Here is a 21,762-nt window from a genome sequence, read left to right on the forward strand (position 1 = left end):
TAACAGCATCCGCTACAATTTCAAAACGTTATTAATTTATTATTATCTATTATTTAGCATTAGGTAGCTTATCATTTAATTAAGGTTTGTAAATTAAAGGTTTTTCTCTCAAATTATCAGGTCAGTGGACGAGAATAGCTGGTGTTTTAGCAGAAACTTAATTAATTTGAAAGTGACTTGACAAGATGTTCAACGTTGAGAATTAAAAGACTGAATGTTGATCTCTTATGAAATTTGTGTCAATGAAAAATAAATCTAAAATCTCTCGAAGGATTGGCATTCAGTAGTGGTTAGAATACTTAAATGTCACAGTGATTGTATCGTAAATATAGGCAGAGCATCTCGAAGTTTCGTCTCTCTGCTTATTGTTAATACATGTGGCCATGATTTCTTAATGTGAAGTTAATGATTCACGGTGATGATTAAATGTAAATTTTATTGAGCGGCATCGACTATATTCCCGATTGTCACACAATTGAAAATGTGTATGTGAATGTATTTCAATATTTAAAATGCGATAAACTAAATTTACGTAATCCTAGCCGGATTTTTCATTTAAACTGGTGCTTTGATGCATCATGTCTGTAGAAACGCACTAATCGACCAATGCCGTTTCATTTAACGCACGACATGACGTCACACACGCGTACACTCACACATTTTCGCGTCATGCAGTTAAAATGCTTCCTATTATGCGTTTTCTCGCATGTTCTCGCAGTTCTCTTTCCCTGGAACGATTTTCGACGGGGACGTCTGTCTTTTGACTCTTTTTTTTTTTCTCGACACTATAAGAGCCGCCAGCATTAATTTTCCTACGATTTTAATCGCTTGTATAACAAAAAGTGATCTTACGCCTCCACCTTCCGCATTAGAACTGTTTTGCCTTCATGCAGCTCTACAATCTCATCTTTTATCGCGATTGTGTCGGACGAAGATTATATCTGGCTGATGTACGGTTGAAGGAAATTCGCTGGAAGAGCCGGAATTCTGCGCGCCACCTGATCAAACAATCCGGACTCCCCGTCGATTCGAGGCTCGAGGTCGCGATCGATCGCGCGAATTCTAGATCGCTGATCTCTCGATTTCGTCGAATCTTCCGCACAATAATTATTATAATTTATAATAATTAATAATAATTTATTCTTAACATTATTATTTATTAATGTACCCTTGCGTACACATATAAACGTACGCATAACGCAAACGTCGCTTTCTTCATGAAAGTTGTACGTTATGTTGCTGGCTTTCATCGTTAGAAAAGAATTAAAATGTTGAGTTTAAACTCGGGAATCTCTCGTAGCACGTTGAACAAGCGTACAAGCGAATAGAGGGCATAATTAAAAAAGAATTAGAGCTTGAAGATGGTGGTCTGCGAAGCCTCGTGAAGTGATACAGCGAGCAATTTGATTATTGATAACTGCGTTATAGTTCTGCGTTCTCATTTTCAAGTTTATCATAAAATGAAATCGGTAAAATATCGACGAGTTGAAATTTCGATGCTACAGATACACGAAGGCTTACGTATGCTTATACGTGACATTGGACACAAGCTGTAGAAATATGATCGATAAGAATTGTTTTACATAGAAGAAGAAATCAGAGTTGTCGAGGATTGGAGAATTTTTTTCCCCCAAATTAGGGTTTTATTAATTGTTATTCGGCAGGATATGAAATATTTATTAAATACTATTATAAATCTTGATATTTTTCTTCTCTAAAGATTCTCCAAAGCTTTATGTCCACCCGAAATGTTCTCCGTGATAATAAACAAAGCCTACATTTGGGAGAAAATCTCTCAATCTGGCAACTTTGTTAGAAATAGATCTTGCAAATTATATCTATGAATTCGTCAATCGTTTACAACTATTTTGCAGCTCGTTTTCAGCGCCGCAAATTCAACTCGTGCAATTCTCAAGATCCCCCTTAAGGAAATGATTTATGCCAAATCTTACTAGTCACGCGCTTACACTTGCTTGGGTTCAATGAATCTAAAACAATTTTTTACGAGCATATTTGTAAGGTACAGCGTATCTGTAACATCGAAAGGTGGACTCACCGAGATTACACCGATTTCAATCTTCGGTCTGTTTGAAGTATGGAGGAGCCGCCATAATGGCGCGGCTCGAGATGCCATCCTCATGCCTCCCCATCGTTGTCGCGGCGCGTCTTCATGGTCGCCGCTGTCGGTGCGGTCGTCCTCGTCATCGTCATCGTCGTCGTCTTCGTCTTCGTCGTCATGTTTGCGATCGTCTTGTTCGTCGGTTAGGTTAGCCATCGTCTTCGTCGTCTTTGCTCTCGTCGAGGTTCGCGCCGTTGCTGGTTGGGTGCCGTCGAAAGAGAGGTGGGCCGTACTTGCGCGCACACACCCGATCACTCATGCACACGCACACGCACACACATCCACAATCTCTCCATCTCTTCTTCTCGCCGCGTCCCTCCACCCCACGGGGAAAAAGGGGCGCTACTATATCGGTGGTATTTTGGTTTTGGCTCGGCTCGGCCCGCGGCAGTTCTGGGAGTGGAGTTCTAAAAACAGCAGAGGTAAGTCCTGCCTGCTGCTGCTAAGCAGCTGCCCGCTTGCTTCTTCTTCATCATCATCATCATCATCATCATTGCCGTCGGCGCGTCGCGGTCTTGCGATTCCTCGCTCTCGCGGTATCATCGAAGCGTTGTTCGCGTTCCGGGTTACCGATCTCTCGTCTATCTCGTCTATAGCGTGGTTTTCGTGGTTTCTGCGAGCTTTCGACCATCATCAGCGTGCGCGAATTCGCCATTTTTGCGGTTGCCTTTCCTCCGTCCTTTCTTCCTCGCTCTTCTCTCTCTCTCTCTCTCTCTCTCTCTCTCTCTCTCTCTCTGTTTTCTTTGTTTTGAGAAGAAACCGCGACAACGATCGAAAACCGAGCCCGCGGCACTTTTGCGACTACCCGCGGCGATCGCCTCGCCGCGCCTCTTATAATACACACCCGCTCTCTCGCTTCCGATGGCGGTTTACTAATTCAGCTTACTACCCAGAACCCACCCGGTCAACCTTCTTTTAGGCACCACCCTGCCTGCGGTACGGGCGCACCTCTTCTCGCCCTGCGCGCATCCCGGTATCCATCGGATTTATTTCTTCGCGCGCGGGAATTATTTTTGGTGTCTTTTCCCGCGGTTTGTTAATATACACCCGCCGGTTCGCTCGCTTCTTCTCGCTTCTTCCTCTCTCTTTCTCGGCCTCGTGTGTACCCATATTACTCTCCCGTGAAGATTACTCTCTTTCCCTCGCGGCGGCTCTTCTCACCGCTATAACCGTAACGACACGTCGCGTCTCGCCGATCGGTACACGGCTACTACTCGCGCTTTTAGTCGCTTTGCCGCGAGCACTGTGCGCGCTTTCCTCCGTCCGATAGGATTTAGCAGGATCCTCCAACGATCCGTAGTCCGAATCCAGTGGGGCCATCGATCCAGGATCGATTGCGATTCGACTCGACTCCACTACTTCTTCATCTTTATTTTTGTCTTCGTCTTCATCCTCGTTTTGATCTTCGTCTGCTATTTTTTTCCCCATCGTTCGCCACGACGAACGATCACGTTTACAGCGGGTGTTGTTGTTCGCAACGTCTAGGTTACTCGGACGTAAACGGCTACTCGATTTGTGCTGTCACGAAGTCGTTGCTTCATCACGTATAATTCCGATGCAAGTTCTCGGAATCCGTAAAGTGGAACCTACTCGTTGACGTAAAGTCTCACGTAGAGGGCTTTGCCGTCGTGGACAGATGTATGTGGATCTCGGCTGCCAGATTCAATCGCGATCTCTCACCCTTTACCGTAACGTGCTACGATAGTTAACAGATCGAATTTGTCTCTCTCTCTCTCTCTCTCTCTCTATCCTCGAAGAAAATATTATAGTTAGAGTCGAAGCTTTTTCATGCATGTCTCTTTTAATGGCGTCTCAGCTTTCATTTCTCTCTCTTTCTCTCTTCAGATCTAATACCGTAGAGACGAGCAACTGCGGTCTTATTGAAAATTTAATATGACCTACACTCGTGAAAATTTAATTTCCTTCAGATAATTTTCTCCAAATCATTTCCTATAAATTGAGTGGAATGAATCGTTTAAAGTAATCTCTGTGTCTTGTCGGATTTGAGATATTCGATTGCGGAAAGGATTAAAAGCTATAGAATTCTGCAGCTTGCGAATTCCTATCGAACTTGCAAATTTACGAGTCCATATTCACGGCGAATATGCACGGTAGCTATCATCGTTTGATTTAATTTGCTTCCAAGTAATTTCCACCGGAACAAAGCGTTGTTCGTAATAGGAATTCCTCATATTATCTGTATATGATCCTTAATTCAATTTCCAATTTCCACGGAAAATCCGTTGTGCGAGCTTAATCCAACATTTCCTGCGCAATTTTAGTATTGTGAGTGCGTTCATACATCTTAATTTTTTTTTTTTTATGGGATTATTGCGAATAAATCGAGGATACTAGTCAGAAAAAGTCAAAATAATTCAACGCAATTAAACGTTAGAGATTTTATAAAAAGTCTCGTGCATTCTTTATACATGCAGAACTGGAGAATTGCTTAGCTTTGTTGAAATCATAAAAGATAGATGATTCTCTAATTGGCGATATTTGTCGGTATTTCAATATTATATCACTCGCGATTAACAGCTCTATGTTTAGATAGAAATATTGTTAATCGAATCTCGAAATTTTATTTATTAACAACTGTGGCATTACGTCAAATTAAATTTGCAAACAGTTAAAGCAGTTGAAAGAAAAGCTATTTACATGATTGAATACGGCTATACATAATGCATACGTCAAATTATTTCTGATACGGATCGTAATTAAATTTTGATCGGAAAAATTATGTTAGAGACGTTCCGCTCGCAATGATCATAATTATTATTATCTCCGGCAACAGTCGGAGAGCGGTTTATTAATTTCTTTACAATTAGTCACAATTATTAGCGGTTAGCGGTGTCGCCGGTTGCTGCGAAAATAAGACAAAAAATTCCTCGACTTGCTTTTCTCCGTTAATTGTCCTTTTCTTCTCTCGACTGTTACAAATTGAATCGCTAATTGTACCTTTGCGAGAGTGTTTACGAATTAATGGCCGCTGCCGTATTCGCCATTTTCGTGACGACCTCGCTTTGTATCATCATGGATCAGCCGTGGATAGCATCGACGTAAATTCTTACGATAATCGCCACCGTTACCTTGACTGGAATCTACATAAGCCTCTCTCTCTCTCTCTCTCTCTCTCTCTCTCTCTCTCGCTATCTAATAATGCAGAAAAAAAATGTGGTTAGTGGGCGTACAATTTATTTCTGGTTTGCTACTTTTTTATTTTATAGCGCGCTATTACACGTCGTGTATAGGCGTAATACTGAAGTATAGATACTCTTCGCGCGTATTTTGCACGCCCCGATGCCCTCATCGCGTCTGCTACGTTCCGCGCGTCATTCCACGTTTCGTCAACTATAATTGTTTATTATTATCCCTACAGTTTGACCCACTAGGACTTTGCATATTAAGCCCATTCTACAATTGTGTAAACGTGATTGTAAGATTATGGAAATGGTAGTGCACTGAGGGAAAAATTACTAAATTTTAATAAATATTTAGGTATTCGTTAATATTACTTAACGTAAATATATATTTATCCAGTACAAGAACTACTAATTTAATGTAACTATCATTTTTTTCTTTCTGTAGAGTAAATATTCATTGTATCGTAGGTAAATATTTCATTAGCACTATTCGAATTTAAATATTTATTAAAATTTAAGAATTCTTTTTTCTCTCAGTGTAGTAGTGAATATTGTACAACAAGGTTAACCTACAATAAAGTAAAGGTCCTATGACAGTGACGTGGATACGTGGCAGTCTTCTGAACACTTTGATCGCTCTTACAACCAACGCTCTGTTATAAGCGTGAACGATGAAGTTCAACCATCTCCTATAACTTTACAACTGTAACAGCGGCGTGCAACTCTGCGTCTTATAACCACGTTTACGCAAATGCAGACTAGGCTTTATATACATAATAGCTTCACTCGCTTTTTGTACGATGTCTTATGGGACCGTTTTAATTTCTTTTCTTTTTTTTCTTACGAAACAATCAGAGCATCTGAACTACAAAAGGATTTTTCTAACTTCGGGAAATCTCGCGAAATGCGATACTGCGCGGTACCCGATTTGACACGAGATCGCGGCATTCCCTCGAGCTTCGCGGTATTCCTTTTACACGTAATCCTACATGTTATCGGCTTACACCGCTCGGTTTTGCACAACAATGCGGCGTATAAACGACTTACGCTGGTGTTCGCGTTAAAGCTTCCTTGTATACCCGTCCGTCCGACTTGGACGATAACCACGGCCAGATGGTTCACGCCTGCCTTGCGACCTTCTGCTTCCCGAACAAAACGTTGATTTTCGTCTTTCATCGTGGACTCGCGGCGAAGTGTACTACTAACGTAAAATAACGCGCCTCAATTCGCCTCTTTCGCGCAAGCTGCTGTATAACCATGTATATGCTGCATAACGCTGTACGTGAATTTTTGCGAATTAATGCCAAATTCATTGGCGGTACGCGAAACTTCGCGCGCGTTTATATGCGCGGAGAGCGTGTGAGCCGATGGAGAGAATCAAGCGGATGAACATCGCTAATTAGTTGCTCTTCAGAGAGCCGCGGCTTTCACTTAAAATTTGCCGCTAGTGCACCCGCAGTTGCAAAGAGCTCAAGTTTCCACAAATGGATTCATAGAACTCGCGGATAACGGCATATCGTTAACCCCTTGTATAATGTTACGATGTTTCTCGAACTCGATCATACCGAGAAAATTATTCGAATAAGAAAGCACAAAGGAAACGCTCATTATTAGTTTTCCAATTACGAACTTCTCACGGGGAATATAGACGAGGAGGATGCATTTAATCTCCTTTGGACGTAACTCGAATATCGTTATCGCGCGAACGAAAAATCGAAGATACATTATTACCTTAATGGGCCGGGACGCCTCAACGACTTGCGATCTCGCGTTTCATCGCTTGACTGCGACTTTTTCCGGCAAAATTATTATCCGCGACGCGGAAGCGCATCCGCGGACACGTCAACGATATTTCCATGGCATTTTACATAACCCGGGCGACTATATGCTAATGAACACAGCGAGCCGCGGGTCAGGCAGAGCCGGTCGGTCGGTCGGTGAAGTTCCGAACTGATATCACGCTTAATTGAATCTGATGCGTTTCATTGACATCGCGCGGCGGGCGAACAGCGCACGGGGTTTAAATGCACGCGGGTACGGAGCGGAGCTCTCGAGCATCGCGCGAAATGAAGAGTGATGACTCGAAAATCCAAACGACTATTTACGGCTCGCGCGAACTCATAGATAGGTACAGCGGCACGATCGATAGCGCATTCGGATTCCATGACAAATGTCTCGTCCGATTTTCGTCCCTCCCCCTTTTTTTTTCGTCTCTGCGCGACATTTTTGCGTGTAACGTCTCTCGTTTTTTTTCTTCTTGTTTTTAGAGAGATTCGTGTTTTCTTTTCCCCCTTTCACCCCCCCCCTCCAGCTGGCGAGGTACTTCTCGTTTATGGTGACTGATATCGTCGTAAATCATATTTCAGCGGTCTTCGGCTTTCGCGATCGCGCGGGGGCCGGTTCTCGGCCCCGTCGCGCAAAGCTCCGCCCGGTCTCGCTCCTTTTCTCTTGACGTCGTGCCAAGTGCGCGTCGCGTCGCGTCGCGACGCGGCCGAATGGCCGACGGGACGCGCCGATGCTTTTGCACCGCGAGACCCTGACGCGAGCTTTCGGTCGGTGGCGTGCGAAACGCGATTCGAAAGTCGCTTGCGAAACGAATATCTCTGAAGGATTGAGAGCAGAGATGGAACTCGGGTCCACACCTTGCAGATTGATCTATATTAGGATCGCGAGAGGGACCACCCCCGATGTTCTCTTCCCATAAGCTTTATTGACCCCTTACGCGACCGCTTCAACTGATTTTTGCGTTTGAATTGATCGAAATCTCTTCATTCCTCCCGTTTGAAGTGAGATTCGCTTTGAAGTTTTTTTTACACACGTATATAAAAAGTAAAAATCGTATGTGTAATCGACGAACGTGATTTGATCGTCACGAGGTTACAAATAAACCCGTTCTTGACAGAAAAATCGTAAAAATTAGTATTGTGAGCTGATGTGAACTGAATTATACGCGTCATTGAGTTGTGTAAAAATAATTTTTGTCGTATGATATATTTTTCTTTTTATCATACATACGAGGTATGTAGCGTGTCTCGAAAATCTCTTAAGCTCTGCGCGCAGTAGAAGAATATTAAATATCGGAAATGGGAATCGAAATTTTAGCATCACCCCCCCCTTTTTTTTTAATGAATATTAAATCGAGTACACTGAAGAAACATTTATTAAAATTAAAAAAATGCGTTTGCAGTAGCATGCAAACGTACACATTGTTTAAAATTAAAGAAAATATATTTGAAACAATTTTCCTTAATCTTATTAAATTTTTTAATCAGTGTAACGCACAATGAATACGAATAAGACGTATGACATAAATGTGCAAGGTACAACAAAACTTATTGTTCATTCAAAACGTTGAGGAAAAGTCAATTGTAAAATTGTGCGGCAGGGCCTTAGTCTTGGAGGTCCCCATCGAATATCTTTGACGAATATGTCGCGCCACGATTTTCTGATTTAATTGATAATCCATGCACGTCTATCCATTTAATTAATACCTTCGTTAGCGAGAGTTATTAGTAGTATGCAGCCGAAACGTTTTAATAATTCCGCAATGTTATGTTCATATTGCATCAATGGTGCACTGGAATTTTCATAATCCGCTCATTGAAATATCAAATAAGCATGTAGGCAGATAGAAAGCATAACGATCAATGCTCTCGTCCATTAAATCGCGTTATCCTTTTAGTACTCGCGGCGCGTATCACTCGCGCGCGTCACATATTTCTGCGTTACATTTGCATTTATTTCTTTCCGCATATATCCTGCGTTTTCGATTACTTAGGTGATTATGCGTTCTTGTTACGATTGAAAGCAAACTGGAAATACCACGTGTGTTGGATCAAAGCTCGTTCAATTAAATCGCGTTATCCCTTTAGTACTCGCGGCATTATTTCTCGCATCACGCATCTTTGCATTAATTGTGCGCCTCCATTTTCTTCCGTGTTTGATTATTTAAGCGATTGTGATGCGCTTACGATTGAACGCAAAGGAGAAAACGCCACGTGGATCAAACACCACGTTCAATTAAATCGCGTTATCCTTTTAGCACTCGCGCCACCACTCACTTCGCGTCATGTCTTTCTGCATTACATTTGCATCCGTTTCTTTCCATGTACCTGTGTATTTGATTACCTAAGTGATTATGCGTTTTTTGTTATGATTGAAAACAAACTGTAAAATACGTACGACGTGTGAATCAAAACGCATTCAATTAAATCGCGTTATCCTTTTAGAACTCGCGGCACCATTCACACATCGCATATCTTTGCGCTAATAAGTGCGCAACCATTTTCCTCCGTACAACCATGTTCGATTATTAAAGCGATTGTGACGCGTTTTGCTACGATTGAACGCAAAATAGAAGCATCACGATGGATTAAAATGCATTGAATTAGATTTTTTTACTGCTTGCGCACGTCACTCACGCGTCATATATTTCTACATTAAGTTTGCATCTATTTTTTTTCCACATAATACTGCATATTCGATTACTTGAGCGATCATAACACTGTCTTTATTACGACTGATCGTGAAATAGAGATGCCACATCGCGCGGTCGATACGCGTTAAACTAAATCGCGTTATCTTTTTATGATATCTTTTGAAATCACGGTATCTATTACTCGCGCGTTACCGTACTATAGTTTGCAATATTAGAACTTACCGGTCACAAAATCCCCTTGTAACTCCCGATGCATACAAAAATACGCGTAGGTTAGTAAAATTGATCGGGACAGTCAATATTCGTTTCACACGTATTTGTTTATTAGTTTTTTAAGCAAACGGCAATTTAAATTGGAAAATAAGTACAAAATGTTTTTATTTAAAAATAAAAAGTTCAACTATACGTTTAAAATGCAATCTACGTGCTTCTCATTGGTATTTTCAAAATATCAATAAAATAAATACACATATGCAAAACGCATTAAAGAATTTACGGTAATAATTTACACTACTGGTTTTTACTTTGCATATTGCATCATATGAATCATTCAAAAAAAATTATATTTTAATATCGATTGATCGTATTAATTATTCCGAATGCTTCGAAAAATTCCACTGCACGTCTTCGAACGCCCTGGAAAAAAAAAAAAAAGAGAGAGAGAGAGAGAGAGAGAGGAGGACGCGGTGTCCAGAGAAAGGAGGATGACATGGCAATCCTACCCACGCGTATTATATTTTTACATTAAGTTTGCATCTATTTCTTTTTTCGATATAGCTGGCTGTTCGATCATTTAATGAGCATAACAAGTTTTTGTTACGATTGGTCGCGAAATAGAAACGCCACGTAGATCAGACCGCACGTAAATAAATCGCCTTATCCGTTTAGTACTCACGCGTCATATATTCGCGTCCATTTCTTTTTTTCATGTAACTGGGTGTTTGATTGCGAGCGTGACAAGTTCTTGTTACGATTGATCGCGAAATAATGAATCACGTGGATCAAAACTCATTAAATTAAATCGCGTTATCTTTTTAGTACTCGCGTTATTACTTACCGTATATTTCTATGCAAGTTTGCATTTATTTCTCTTTTTTTTCACATAACTGCGCGTTTAATCGCTTAATGAGCATGACGAGTTTTTGTTGCGATTGAACGCGAAGTAGAAATGTTGCGTGGATTGAAATGAAGTTGCTCGGCCGAAGGCCGACCGAAGAAAGACCGCGGGTAAACCCCAAGAAATTATGTTAAATATTCTGCATAATCGCGCTGCCTTGCGAATTAAATTACTTTTCCGATTTATATAATTAAAACGCGAAGATTTATCCCGCAACCGTTTTTATCTCCGTGTCACTAAAATATATCAATTCCTATTGAATTAACAGTTGACGCAGCGGCAGCCTGTACGCTCCATGCATAATGTCACATCATTTATAGTCGTTACCTCGTTCTGTCTCGCGATTTTTCTCGTTTCCCAGCTGGTTCACGATATGACTTCATACCTGTCATACCTTTCACATCGAAATATCATTTGAGTTACTCAAATGAAGCCGAGAAAACGTATATTGTTCGTCAAAATTATACGAAAAGAAAATAATACGAGAGACTGCGAATCTGATTTTTGTACAAACTCGAGTTTAAATTTCCTTTAATTTTTTTTTTTCAAGAGTTACTCCAATACATTTTTCTCCGGATACTCTCGCGATTGAAACTTTCTGTTAGATCCTCCAACACATCCTTCGCGCGATACGATAAAATTTACGAATATTTATATGATATGTATATTTAGTAGCGTCTGTCGTTTCTATTTTTGTCGCGGCACGATGGGATGGAAGCTAATCGACAAAATCGATCACTCTTTGATTCGCACCAGTATCCACTGGGTGCTATCGCGTAAAACGCAATGAAGGGTTAAACGTAGGCAGACATACTGGCTTTAACGCGACACGTTCTCGCGTTACCGGCAATATGTGAACATCCCGCCCACGTATACGTATATATCGTTTCGTTAAAACTCCCTTCATTACCCTCGACAAGCTCCTCTCTCTCCCTCTCAGCTTTCTGCCGTTGCTCCTCCGTAGGAGCAAGATGTCCCTTCGAGATGTCGGGACGAACGGCAGGCAGGGTGAGCGGATATCCGGTATGGCAACAGACGCCTGTCTCGAGTCGAAGTGTCGCGCGGAGAGACAGAGAGAGAGAGAGAGAGAGAGAGAGAGAGAGAGAGAGAGAGAGGGAGACAGAGAGAAGGGGAGACGGAAAAGAGAGATACGAGAGATCGTTCGTTAGTGTTGCTGCTCGAACGGGTAATACGAGGTATGGTCGCCACCTGGTATTTTCGTTCGGGCACGAACGAGCCTTCGAAACCTACTTCTTCCACGGGAAGTCCAAGTTTCTTTGCTCCTCCGGAAGGAGAGCTTTGGGACAAACACCCGCGCCTAGAGGTTCAACCGCGGGCGCAAGCCTTTTCCGGCGAGCTCTCTTCAAGCATAATTTCAACGCATTATTCGTACAACTTTGTTAAACGTTGCGTTTGCTTTCACTTGCGCTCGCGTTTAACGTTAAATATTAATTAAAGAAAAATGTTAATTGAACACGGTGAACGATCGCAACGTCAACTTTGAAATCAACTATTTGTTTGTTAAAGGGGAATATTTATATGATAGGAATACACGTGTACCGAATGTTTTCATTAATAATTTCCTTTTGTACATATTGCGACATGCATTGTGACTTCGCTGATTCAATTTTCAGACCCAAAGTTTAAAATCGATAAGATCGTTTTCGGTCGACACGGGTGTTATTTGTCGCCGATTTGATTGAATCTACGATATAATATACCAGCGTTATATTTTACAGTTACAGTTACACATATCACACGCCGCATTTATCTTCTTTTTCTCTCTGCCGGATTTAAGCAATTATCCTCCGCCATGTACGTTTCGCTCGGCTTATAATCTCTTTTTCTCAAAATATCTCTTCTTGGAAATATCCTCCGGTTCGCGACGACCCGGTTTGTGCTGTTTAAAAATTACACTTTATTGAATTATCCGCGAAATCCATTTTCCACATCTAAGCTACACCTGAGATAGTTTGGAAATAGGACCCCGCGATATATTCGAGCAAGTTGGTGTTTGAAAGCGGGGATTGAAGCCGCCGAATATATTTTTGTGATCCCAATTTTCGCGTTAGTTATACATAGATGGAGAAATGCGCCCAGTTACGATTCTCATTGTCTCAATTGAGCGCAATGACATTTCCATTATATTTATATCATGAAAATTTGATGTACTCTCCCAAATATTATATTAATTTCGATCTCGCAGTCCTTTCGTTCGCGCGTGAAGATGCTGCGATGACAGTGACGAGCCGCGACTTGATTTTCTTCTCGAAGCATAATTGGTTATCGGAAAACTATCTTTAGGACTAATTTTAGTCTTAGATTTGGGGCATGTTCAATGGGTATCGGAATGTGTCTAGGATAGCGCGATTGTGATATTGACCCCTTTTTATAATTTCATAATTGAATTTACTTCTGTAAGCTATTTCATGCTACTTCGCGCTAATCGCAAATCTTTTTCCTTTCTTTCTATAGTTGAAGATAATTTTCAAACTCTCGGTCGGCAAGAAAGCTATCTAATAAATATTGCGAAATTTATTCTCATCCGGATTAATAGAAAAATCTTTTTGATGACAGGCGGTTTATATTCTGTTTTATAAGCGTGATCTATATTATTCCGCGGCTTGTCAAAGAGTCATATTATTAGAATTAATATATTGAAAATGAGATTTCGAGGATTTCATTTGAAAATGGTGTATTTGCAAAGTACACGAATAGAAATATGAAATTTTATTTTAGCTCTAGACTCACTATTCTACGAAGTATCATGCATAATTAATTGTCAGTAAAAAATTAAAGTTAATAACGCTTTTGATCCGATTGAAAATTCCAAAAATCTAAAAATATGGGATTTACATGTGAGGTAATTCATTTTTATAGGAGAATCATCAGACGCGAGAATATAATTGAGATTCCGTGAATCTCTGAGATTAAACGTAATTTTCCATACTTATAAATTACGTTACGTGGAAGGTATCGGCAAGGGAGTCCATTATATCAAGAGAAAATTACATCTCGACGGCAACAAATATTTGAGACGAATTTAAATATAAAGATGTGTCAGGTTTGTCGATTAAGCTGAATATTTATGTGACGAATTATCTCTCGCCGAATCGCGAGCGCTAATTGATAACGTCACACCGGTTGCAGATGACTACCGGCAGGTCCGATCAATCCCGAAGTGGCCGATCACCGAGATATAAAGGCTAATTGTTTTCCAGCTTTGAATTTTAAGAACCTCCGTTATCCAACGTCTATTTTCGTTTCGCGAACTGTCTCGCTCCCCATCATTTTCGATGCGCTTCTATTTTCGATTCGGCGCTCGATCGACCAGGTCACACGGTTAAGCGCGGTTCATCCGATAATGAAGATGGACTTTCCTAGATTTTCCTGAAGAATTTAATATCATTGCTACCGTTGGTTGCTGCTACAGCCGTTCGAGTTTGACGGGAGAGGGAGAGATGGAGATAGAGAGACGAAGATATATATGTACATGTACATATGTGTACGAGAGAGAGAGAGAGAGAGAGAGAGAGAGGGTACAGAGAGGTGGAGGAGGGAATAACGAGAGAGGGATGCGACTATAACATATCGCCCCGATATTGTTATCGATCCCGCCGGTCGGAAGGTATTTGTTACGTTCATTGTTTTTCCTTCGCACCGTCGAGCAAAAGGAGATCACGAGGGCCCGGCGTCCCTTTTACACTGCTAAAAGGTATCCGCGCCCATCGTCTCTACCCGTTTTCTACGCTTTCTCTTTTCTCATCCCTCGTCCCCCTTTTTCCTTCCTCCTTTCCCTTTTCTGGATGTTCTCTTTATATGTCCCCTGGGAATTTCCTTCACAATCCCGGCCTTTTTTACGTGACGATTTCAACGAGTCGAAAAAAAAGGCTCACATTACAGTGCTCGAAGCTTAAGAGAGAGAACGAAATGAGAGGCATTTGTTAGCAACAAGTATGTCGTGCTCCTTTATAACGCTGGACAGAAATACACAAAAAATAGGGAGGTATAAGTCATGAATTAAAAAATATCTCTCTCCTATAATAAATTTATCGTGCTTCAGAAACTCTCTGCGCTGAATTAATAGTATTATAGACGAAAAGTGGTTTTTTTGCCCCTTTTTGTGCAAACGACGTCGGTCGTAAATAGAAATGGGTTATATTTAATGCATCGAATGCATGGGAAATTCAGCTCGCGGATAAATCTTTTTGTGCAAGGTTCGCGGTTTATTTTTGTAATTTATACTTTTACCGCGCAATTCTCGATGCGCGTCGGGAGAGCGAAGATCATTAAATCGGTCATCTAGAAGACCGCGGTTTAAATCGGCTTTTCGATCGGGCAGAGAATGATTTCCAAGCGCGATTTACGTTTTACGAATTTTTAAACGACGTACAAAAAAATGAGGTAGACAGGTGACGACGACGCTCTCTCTCTCTCTATTTCTATCTCGCGCGGCATTTTCCACCGCGACCTCGCCGCTAATGGATATATCAAAATAGTAATATTATGCTAAAATAATGTAACGTCGACTAGATAAGATTCGAGAAAGAGTTGTCGATCGCGATCTACATATATCGAGTCAACGCGCGACGCGACCGACCGAGGGGACTGGCGGAGTAGGAACGTTACTTTTCACGTGGCTCCTCTCGAATGCACCTGATAACCGAGTCTATTATCCGTGGTTCGATGTTAATTTGCCATTTCCAGCTGAATGGATAGGTATATTTTCTTCCACGAAAGTGTCACCGTGATGAACGTGCAGCAGTCGATCCGTCCGGCGCGTCGCGTCGCGTCGCTCTGCTCCATCTCGCACGACGGCCATGCATTGCTTATGTCGCTTAATTAAATATCCCTGTTCGCCCGAGCACCGATGTGGTCTGACATTATTTTTCGATATTTCACATGGCGCGAGCGAGGACGCGCCATGTAAAATACATACGCGAATCCTCGACAACGTTTCGGACGTTCTGTGAATTCTTGTTTTCTTTTTTTTTTTGCGTTATTGAAACTTGTACACGTGAAAAATAAATGTTAGAATTTTAGATATAAGAATTTGCATATGATAATGTAGACTATAGTTAACTTTTAAGACAATTGGATGTTTCGAGAGGTGTATATAAATTATTCAAATATAATCGTCACGCGTATAATTGTCCAAGAACACGGATTATTTGCAATCGGTTCACACGGCTATTGAGATATTTCTGTATCATTTGAGAGAAAAAGAAGGATGTAAACAGAGTTAATATAGAGAACAGTGAAATGAATCTTGGAACAATAATTCTCCTTTGTCGTATTTTAGTCTCGGTTAAATAATTTTAGGATAATAGGTATTATCTGAATTAAGATACGATTATTTATATATAAAATTGTGCCAGGATTGAGATAATACAATATCTATTAATCTTAATCTTAAAATTATTAGAATTAAGACTATCGTTATTAAAAATTAAGACATAATTTTACATTTCACTTCGATTTTAAACGGTTTATTGAAATAATCAAATTCGAGCTCGAACTAATGGCAGGATTTCGATAGAATTTTAGAAAAGTCTGGTCGATGGTGTTGCGTCGTGCGCGGTTAATTAAAAAAAAAACCCCGTACAAGCCAAGCATCACCGAACGAGCTTGCTCGCGTACTCAACCCGCCGACCCCGTTTGCCCACTACGCAGTACGTATCTCCGAGTGCGAACAATCATCGTCGACCGCGGACCCGTTTTAGGCTTATTAATTACTTATCCGTCTTCCGTTTCTCGTGTCTTCTCGCGCTCGCTCGGCGCGAGATCGATAGGCCAGGACATATTGAGCACTCGTCTGTTCTCTCTCAATCTCTTTCCTTTCTTTCTCTCTCTCTTTCTCGACGGGTTAGGTTGTCCAACCTCTGTAGGGGTACAGCTACATTGCAGCTCATGCATAATACATTACGATCCGACCTGGAGTAGATTTATATTTACCCCCGTACCGGCGATAATTCGTTAAATATCGACAGGCACCGCGCGGCTCCCGCGAGAGCTTTTTACGTCGACAAATATCCGACACGAATACCGCCCGCCTCGTAGATCTCCGTCTTATTGTACGATCCAGGCCGGTGCAACAGTTGTGCACGGGTTGTGCAGGGAGGGGCCTAAACCAGGAGCAAATTCCTGCCCGAACGGAGAGATGCCACAGCCCGCGATCGACTCTCGAATATAATTCTCCCAGCACGGGGTGGTCGCGTCCCTCTCGTGATCCCTGGAAATCTTATAAACAATCCTCTTTTATAACATTCGTCGTATCGTTGGTAAATGTATGATAACGCAAGTTTCGTATCGACAAGTTTGTCAAAGAATTACTCATGTTATTTCATACAGTGGTACATGCTTGGTCTTTACGAGGTCGGATTTACACGGAAGGATCCGCGTGTTCCGTTATATATTGGCCCAGTATTTTATTCCGTTCTCTAGTATTTTACTAGAAATGCATTTCGAATAGTAGAACTGTATTCCACTATTTTCGTATTTCATTTCTGGGGTGTCAGCTCGATTTAATTCCGCGATAAAAAAATTAAAAAGAGAGAAAGAAGCGCTCCGACCTGCAACTCCGACTGCAGCGCCGGAGTTAATTCCGAAATTTTTAATGACGTGTCGTAAAATCTGACTGCGGAAACGGCGCGCGCGGGTATTTTCGGGTTTTGATATATTTGTCAGGACAGATTTCAAATGCCGTGCTATCGGCCGTCTACTCTCGACGAATGAACCGCGAGATGTCGGCAACTCCGACTGACGTGTTACCGCGACACTCGATATTGCCTTAGCAAATCGACGTCAATTTCGGATGCATCCGGTGGAAATCGGGGACATTGGTTTTGAATGTCGATCGCGCGGTTTCGAAAACTCTGTCAACGAAGGGTTCTAGATCGCTTGTTCTCTCCCCTTCCTCCTTCGCCCCGCTTTCCCACCCTCCTCCTCTCTTCTCAGCGAACTGACAACGAGAACAATCATTTTCCCGCCGTACAGATATTTTACCTTTTTCTGTTAGGATTTCCCGCCGGCTGTGATATTGGAAGGCACAGTGAGATTTATTCTGCTTTCCAAAACTAGCTTTACGAATTGTTTAATGTCCGTGTTCCGCGCAGAGCGAAAAATATTTAGTATCTGTTAAAATCGATCGTCGTTAGAATTTTTCTGTTGAATCTCGAACATGTCCAAACGTTAATTTAACATAATGCTAATGTTGCTTGAATATTTTGCGTTAAATTGGTATTCATTTCCTAGTGTTGAAATAACAAAAATTGACAAATAAATTGGTAAACGAACAAATAACATAAAAGTAATTTTGAAACACAAGTTCAAAAGTGATTAAACAAGTATCAACATGTTACATGTTAATTTCACGGAAAAAAAGATGCTTTTACAATTTGTTTTTAAAAAGTTATATCTTTTACATAATATTTGTGTTATTTTTAAACATATTTGTTTAACGTTAAAGTAACATTAAAATTTCAATCGCTGGATCGTTCGGGACATATAAAATGTATTAAATTTGACACAAAGTTTTTTACTATGCAGACTGTTACTTATTGGAATTATGACATTCTTATTATCTACAGGAGAATATTAGATGGGATTAATTTGTCGCACATTTTCATTTTTCATATTAGATTCTTGTCAATTTAATTCATGCGAACTAGAATTTTGTTTAAGAATGTTATGTGTCATATCTCAAAACATTACCAAAAATTTAAAAATTTTATAGCTTGTTCTATTGTTACGTTTGAGTATCCGTTTAATATTTGAGCACAATTCTCTTATTGGTTTAAAAATTATTTAATTTTGTGTTTAATCTTGATTCTTGTAAAATCGCGTTTTGTAATATTGATTAGCAAATCTGAAGAAGTAGTAGCGCGTTACGAAAATCAAAATTTTTACATATACTAATAAAACTAATAAAAATTCATTTAGATTTACTTACTCGTCTAAAAGTGATTTACTTATTTAAAACTATAGCAAAGTATGGCCATTTTCGCTGCAAAAACCATTATAAATCAAATTTTTCATTGTTTTCTCATTTGCAGCTGGTTTCAGGGCCAAAATTCACGACGAAATTTTTTTACTGCTGATCGAGAGGAAAAGCAATAAACCTAAGGAGTGTTCAGTTTTAAAATTTCAATAACTTTTAGCTCCTATTGCATAGCCAAAACATCCTTAAGTAAACAATTTACTTTCCGATCATCTGTTTCCGCGGGTATCTTACACACTGTACGCGCAAAGGTAAACGAGCTTGCATACAAGTCGAGCAGTTTCGGAGAGAAACGCTCGGGCTATGACGAACATCCCCTTTCAGGTCCAGCCTCTCGAGAATTCGATCGAAAACATCGTTGCGAAACAAAAAGATGAGGGGGAAGGAGAGACGCACATACATCTCGCTCAATGTTACGCGGAAATCGAGCGGAAGCGCGGATAACGCCTTAAATAGAATCGTGCACTTGCATACCGCGGTGCATGACTCGGGCAGTCGCCGCCGCCGCCGCCGCGTGTTCGCGTACACGGCCGTCGGTCTATAACACAATTGTTATTTTCGTCGACTTCGAGGCGCGCATACACACTTTGTAATGCGCCAGCTCCGTATAAAACGCAGGTCGATTCTTGAACCGTACCGCCGCCGCCGCCGCCGCGCGTTATTTCTGGCGGGCGAAATATTAATAAAGTGTAAGGATGCTACCCCGTTTGCGTAAACACGCGGCCTTTCGCCGGTCGAATCGCGCGCATCGACTGACGCCGATGCGCCGCCGTTTTCCGCGTCTTTCTCTATTCATTTCTCTTTCTCGCGCGTACGCGACACGCGGCGCGGCGTGGCGTCTCCTCCTTCCTGTCGGCGCGCATAACGACGTAACGGCTCGTAATCTCTTTATTAACTTGGTTTCATAATCGCCACTTTTTCGCGATACGCTAAGTATTTTTCTTGCCGCGGTATCGCGGCGCACGGATTCCCTCGCACTTTGCCTCGCCGCCGTCGCCGACGCGGTGGAAAACACTACGCCTTGAGAGAACGTGATCATCCTGTGTAACACGTGCGTCGCAGCGTAGCTAATTGTATTCGAGATGATTACTGGGAATCGCAGGTTGTTTCTTGTGTTTCGATAACTGATTTTTCGATGATAATGCTCGCGCGAGCTGGTGATTCGCGAGCCTGAAGCGTCGTTACTCCGGAATGCAATTTCTCCAAATCGCTATAAACTGCAATCGTGCCTTTTATCTATGAGCTTTATTAATCCTAGAGCGACACACGCTATCTGTTTTTGTCACGCGGATGACATATCGGATATGGTGTACCCGACCCAACATTTGATTGCTTATTTTTTTATATATATATATATAAACATATGGTAAAAAAATTTTTTTCACTGGACGTTAACAAATACAAGGATAAATAAATGTATATATTTGTGTTAATAAAAAAAATTACAATGAGAAAAGAAAACGGAAATTTTAAAAAATTTGTTGAAAAAATCGAGTCAAAGTTTTAATTATTTTGAAAATTAAAAATTTTGTATTTAAAGAAACGTGCCACAGTTGTATCTTAAAAATAAATGACTCTTTTGAGTGTAGTAATATAAATTTTTACTCGTTTATATTATTTAGAGATCATTCACTGATTAACGCTTTTCTTCATATAACAAGTTCAAATTCGCCAGGTAAATTACCCAACTTACAGAAATGTCATGCCTCTACAAAAAAAGTGTCTGGTTGCTATATCAAGTATGTAGTTCTAAAGGTTACCCAGGTAGAACACAGAAGTCATAACAATATCATGAAGGTATCATTTGTCACTTGATGACATCATAATGATATCATAATGGTATCTTGTACGTATCTAACTGACAAAGTCATGGATAAGTTCTTACGGTGTTGCTAAAGAGTCTGCGTTAAAATAAAAATTTCATGATTGTTAGACCGAAGATCCAATAATCATGAAATTCTTACTCAAATTTAACACAGACTTCAATAACCTTATAAGGACAGACTCTTTAATAACATTATAACATCATGAGATTAAAGCTGCAGAATATATAAATTTAATAGTATCTACTTAAATATATGATTTTCACATTAATTGAATCTTACATCGGCAAATCTGCGTTATAATATGAAAATCTCAGAAAGAGACAAACTCGTTTCTTTTATTATTTGTTCCTCGATTCTGTGTATCATGTTTGTCTATCGCGATAGGGAAAATTGCACATAATTTATGAAGAAACTAGACATTGATATTAAACGTTAATAGTTAATACGCATCTCTTTCCTCATAAATTACATTTTTTTTTTATCTAGGGTTCCATTGATTGTTCAATCATCGCGGATATAATAAATTATAATTATAAAAGAATAAATATACCCGTGTCTCTCTACACAGACATAATGGATATATAGACATTTGCTTATCCATTAGATAATTCTAAAGCTGGAATGACCGGCCATTAATGCGTACAAGAGTTTTGAATGGATAAGCTCAATCGCATGATCGAAAAAGGGCAATTGACGATCTAGTCAATATTATCGTCATAATCTATTAAAAAAAAAAGCGACGAATAGAGTAGGAGGTAAACGAAAGGCGCGCGTGGTTTTTGGCTTGTGATTGGAAATTCGCAGCAGCAGTCTCGCGCGCGCGATGCTCCGCGCTTCTCGTTGACGCTCGCGTCGCGCAGCCGCGAGAAGACGCGCGTCGTACAAGCGCGAGGGGGACACGCGGCTACATCGTCGTCGTCATCGCCGTCGTCGCTGCCGCGCCGAGAGCCAGCAGCGACAAGCCGATGGCGAGAGGCACGAGATGGCGCGCGCGCGCCGCCCGACGCGATTGGCCGGCCGCCGGCTGACGTCCGCGGCGTTATCGACCAATGAGCGGGTGCGCCGGCGGCGACGTATCTCGACTCGCCGTGGCGAACTTCAGAGACGAGGTGGACCGACT

General features: G+C 41.0%; 1 protein-coding gene across 1 annotated transcript in view; it reads left to right on the plus strand.

Moving 5' to 3' along the window:
- Positions 1–21,762, plus strand: part of LOC105195052 (myocyte-specific enhancer factor 2) — an 85,313-nt gene that overhangs the window by 32,020 nt on the left and 31,531 nt on the right. The gene's annotated exons all lie outside the window — the stretch shown is intronic.

The sequence above is a fragment of the Solenopsis invicta genome, chromosome 7, assembly GCF_016802725.1.
Source record: "Solenopsis invicta isolate M01_SB chromosome 7, UNIL_Sinv_3.0, whole genome shotgun sequence".
In the NCBI taxonomy this organism is placed as follows: Eukaryota; Metazoa; Arthropoda; class Insecta; order Hymenoptera; family Formicidae; genus Solenopsis; species Solenopsis invicta.